Here is a 5,436-nt window from a genome sequence, read left to right as displayed (position 1 = left end):
TCCTTCCCAAACTGGTTTGCACTTCCCAATACAGATACTGTGGGCTCTGAAAGATGCCTAGAAGCAGGGAAGGATAAATATTATTTATAACTTATAAGTAATAGTTTATAGCTAAACTATCACTTTAAGTCATTTGTTATAAATGAAGAAAGAGAACTTAACTTTTTGCAGTTGACATATTGAATGACAGTGCCTTCTACAAAAGAATTTCCTGGCCCCATTGTCAGAAACCACGTGTGGAGACACAGTCACCTCAGATCTAAGTCAGTGGGGGCTTCCTGCCTGCTCACCAAAAAGGCCATCCAGGATTTTTGTTTGTTTGTTTGTAATACACGTACTCTTTTTGTCTTTTTTTCCTTCACCTAACAATTGTTTTGGGATTTCACGTGCATCACCATCAGTGATCTGCATCGCCGTGCAGTGTTCCACGGCGTGGCTGCTCCATAGTTTGTCTGTCTGCTCATGTGCTGGTGGGGACTTGGTTGCTTCCAGTTTCAGGCCGTTACAAATAAACCTGTTATGAACATTTGTGTATAAATGCTTGTATGAACTTAAGGTTTTTTTTTTCTTGAGTATATATATCTAAGAGGAAAGGGTGTCATCATATGATAGGGAAAAGTATGTTAACTATTAAGATACAATTTTCTAAAGTGATTATACCATTTAATATTTCTACCAGCAGCTTCTGAGAATTCTACTTGCTTCTCATCAATGCCAAAACTTGGTCTAGTCCATCTTTTTAACTTTAGGCATTCTTACGAGTATAGTGATATGGGCATTGTGGTTTCAACTTGTATATTTAATGATGAATAATGTGTGATGTTTTTCAATATGTTTATAAATTTTTTTTCTCTTTTTTTTTTTTATTATTATTATTATTTTTTTTTCCAGTGGGTTTTGTCATACATTGATATGAATCAGCCATGGATTTACATGTATTCCCAGTCCCGATCCCCGCTCCCACCTCCCTCTCCACCCGATTCCTCTGTTTATAAATTTTTAATCTGCTTTAGTACAATGTCTTCTTAAACTTTTGCCTGTTTTTAATTGAGTTGTTGTTTTTAGGGCATGAGACCTTTTCTAGATATATTAATATGATTGAAAATATACTAACAGTGTCTACTGAAGAGCAGAAGTTTTTAATTTTGATAAAGTTCAATGTATTGAATTTTTTATGTGGTTCACACTTTTTGATTCATTTCATAGCTAAGAAACTTTTGCCTAAATCAAAACCACAAAGACTTCTCTTTTAGGAGATGGATACTTTTAGGTTTCTCATTTTGGTCTATGATCATTTTGAGCTATTTTTTAATATTGCTCAAAGAGTAGATCAGAGTTTATTTTTGCTTGTGGTTATTTAATTGTTCCAGCACAATTTTTTGAAGAGACAGCTATTTTTCCACTGGATTGTTTTTGCACTTCTGTAAAAAATCATTTGTCTATATATGTGTGGGTCTATTATTGAACTCTATTCAGTTACACTGCTGTTTGTCATCTTGATGCCAATACCACACTCTCTTGATTACTAGAATTTTATAATTAATCTTGAAATCAGGAGTTTTTAGCCCTCTAACTTTGTCATTTTTCAGAATTTTTTCGTTGTTCTGGGTCCTATGTATTTCCATATGACTTTTAGAATCAGTTTTTCACACACACGCACACACAACAAAAACAGCTCTACTGAAGTTTTGATGGGGAGTGTATTGAATCTGTAGATCAATTTAAGGAGAATGTCAACTTTACAATACTAAACCTTTCAGCTCATGAACAAGCTGTATTTCTCCATTTATCTGAGTGTTCCTTAATTTCTCTTAGCAATGATTTTTCAGTTTTTCATGTACAGAAGTGGTACATCTTATGCCAGATTTATCCCAAAATATTTCATATTTTTGATGTTACTATAAATAATTTTTAAAACTTCAATTTCTGAATGCTAGTTGCTTTTATACAGAAAGTGGTTGGTGATGCTTTTTTGATATTTTTCTTGGTAGGGGCAAGCTGTAAGTGTGCACCATGTGCAAATGTTCCATATTCTTTTATTTTTTTAAGAACTTTTAGAATGTAAAAATGGAATTCTCTGGTGGTCCAGTGGTTAGGACTTGGCACTTTCACTGTTGGGGCCAAGGTCTGAGCCCTCATCAGGGAACTAAGATTCTGTAAGCCCTGTGGCCTGGCCAATATATAAATAAAATGTAAAAACAAAGAAAATTATGAACATCTTTCATGGAAATAGACCTTAAAATTAGTAAATATGATGACTTTATTGAGAACAGAAATGTAAAAAATAATTCTTAGCTCACAACTGTACAAAAACAGGTTGTAGGTCAGATTTGGCACATGGGCTGTGGTTTACTTACAAAGTAGAGAATAATGGATTTTTGTGCACTGATCTAATATTCTACAAAGTTTCTAAACTTGCTTATTCTCGTACTTTTTTTCTTTTTGGTAGATACTGACATGACTGTGTCGTTGACTAAACCAGTCAGGCTGCTCCAAGCCCTCTGGGATTTGATCTTGCCATCTGTTCTTGTCAATCCTGCAGCATCCAATAGCATCAAGAACCTTACTAAATCAATTTATGGAAAATCTCTCAACCTTGCTATCTGATCATTCTAGACAGCTGATCAAATTCTTTATCCCTATGTGATATCTTTTTATCCTGGCCTGCATTCAGCCAGACTTCTGTGATATTAATTTAGTCAATAACTTCCTTACCCTGATGTTTCCTCAGTAAATTTCTACACGCTGACCCTACCATGCTCCTCGGCTATAAATGCCCACTTGTCCATGCTGACTCAGAATTAAGTCCAGTTCTATCCTTAGGTCTCTTTCCCCCGAGTTCCTGAATAAACTCGTTCCTGAATAAAATCTTCTCTCATTGCTTTAACTTCTGTCCAGGGATGGTTTAACAGTACCATCAGATTTTCTACAGAGAAAATTATGTTGTCTGCAAACAAAGAAATCTTTGTTTTTATTTCCAAACTGGGTACCTTCTATTTCTTTCTCTTGCCTGATTGCTCTGTATAGTGTTAAGTGGACATCCATATATTGTTCCTGGTCGTAAATCTTAGAGGAAGCACATTCATCCTTTTCCACTTAGTAAAAAAATAAGAATAATAATAATAACCTTACGTTTTTTATAGATGCTCTTATTCAGTTTGGGAAAGTACCTTCTAATTTCAAGTTTGCTAAAAATTTTCATCAGGAATGAGTGGTGATTTTTTTTTTCAAACATTTTTCTGTTATTTCTTTTTTTAGTACATTAACATTAGTGAATTACATTGATTTTTAAATATGCAAACAAATGTTCTTTCCTGGTATAAACTCCACTTTGCTGTGAAGCATTGTCATTGTTCTATGTTGTTGGATTTGATGTCCTAGAACTTTATTTATAATGTGTGAATATATATTCATTAGGGATATTGATATATACTTATGTTTATATTTTTCTTTTCTCATAATATTTAAAATTTTTCAATTTTATGAGTTTGTGTAGATTTAGTGTTATGTCTTCCTTAAATATTTGGTACAAAGTTACATGCCTTTTGGGCCTGGAGTTTTCTCTGTGGGAAGTTTCCAAATATAATAACTATAATATCTTCAGAGCTTCCCATTGGAGAAGGAAATGGCAGCCCACTCCAGTGTTCTTGCCTGGAGAATCCCAGGGACGGGGAGCCTGGTGGGCTGCCGCCTATGGGGTCGCACAGAGTCGGACAAGACTGAAGCGACTTGGCAGCAGCAGCAGAAGCAGCATGTGGCGCCAGATACAGATACAAACCGCACAGTCGTGTCCAACTCTGTGCGACCCCGTGGACTGTAGCCCACCAGGCTCTTCCGTCCCTGGGATTCTCCAGGCAAGAACACTGGAGTGGGGTGCCATTTCCTTCTCCAGGGGAGCCTTCCCGACCCAGGGATCAGACCCAGGTCTCCCGCATTGCAGGCAAACGCTTTAACCTCTGAGCCACCAGGGAAGCCCTTTTGCTAGTGGTAACCAAACCCGCCTGCCAATGCAGGAGACAACAGGAGACACGGATTCCATTCCTGGGTCTGGGAGATCCCCTGGAGAAGGGACTGGCTACTCACTCCAGTCTTCTTGCCTGGGAAATCCCATGGACAGAGGAGCTTGGGGGGCCACAGTCCATGGGGTTGCAAAGAGTTGGATACCACAGCAACCTATACGCAAGATCAGTACATGCACACGTGGTAACGTTACCTCTCTCATTTCTGATATTGTTAATTTTTTCTTCTCTCTTCTTCCCTGAGGCTTTTCAATATTACTGATCTTTCCAACACATCAAATCTTGGTTTTAAAGATTTTCTATATTGTTTTCTGCTTTGTATTCCTTGCTTTGATTTCTGCACTGACTTTAATTATTCTCTTTTGTTGGACTTGAGCGTGTGCGCTAAGTCGTGTCTGACTCTTTGAGACCCAATAGACTGTAGCCCACCAGGCTCCTCTCTCCATGCAACTGTGGGTTGCCATTTCCTCCTCCAGGGGATTTTCTAGGCCCAGGGATCAAACCCAGGTCTCCTGTGTCTCCTGCATTAGCAGGCAGATTCTTTACTGTGCCACCTGGTTACTTTATGTTTAATTTTATTTTTTTGTTTCTTAAGGTTGAATCTGAAATCATTGATCAAGACCCTTCTTAGAATATAGGTGATTTACAATATAAATTCTCCTTAAATATAGCTTTAGCAGCATCCTACACATTTGATACTACATTTTATTTTCACTCAATTCAAAATAATTTCTTCTCTCTGTTTTGGTTTATTTTACAAAAGTTCCTGTTAGTAGGTGTTTTTCAATTATATGTCCTTTGGGGTTAATAATTTTAGCATGGTCATTTCTCCAGCTGGCATGGGGATGTCTGCTTTCATCTAAGTCTTTCATGTGAAGACATGAACTCCTTTCGTATCCTCCTAAAATTGCCTCTTGGACTTAGACCTGGCCATTTGTACCTTCCTTCCTCTGAGTCAGAGATGGCTATTACAGAGGACTCTTTCATTCTCCCCAGTGTGACTGATCTGATATCCAAGAGTTTTACCGTGTAATGAGAAATGCTACTTGGCAAGCCATTGATTTCATTCAATTTAAAGCATCTATTACCCTCCAATTTCAAGATCACTGGACCCAGGGTAACTTGGGAATGGCAAAAGATGCAAAGATTTTTTTTTTTTTTTCTGAAAACTTAAATGTCTCCTAAGCCACAAGAAACATGAATTATCAAATTTTGTACTTATTATTTTTGAAATCTACAGAATAATGATACAGAATAGCTGCATATTATGCATTCCTTTTTTATTCCTCATCAAAATTGTCTTCTAGAATCTCTTTGATACTCAAGATGACTGAGGATCCTTTCTATTGGGTGGAGAGATAGTCAATTAATCTTGATACAAGAGACCCTTACTTTCCCAAAGATCAAAGATTCCTTA

This window comes from Dama dama, chromosome 29, assembly GCF_033118175.1.
Source record: "Dama dama isolate Ldn47 chromosome 29, ASM3311817v1, whole genome shotgun sequence".
In the NCBI taxonomy this organism is placed as follows: domain Eukaryota; kingdom Metazoa; phylum Chordata; class Mammalia; order Artiodactyla; family Cervidae; genus Dama; species Dama dama.
The sequence above is the reverse complement of the archived record's forward strand: the minus strand, read 5'-3'. Positions refer to the sequence as shown.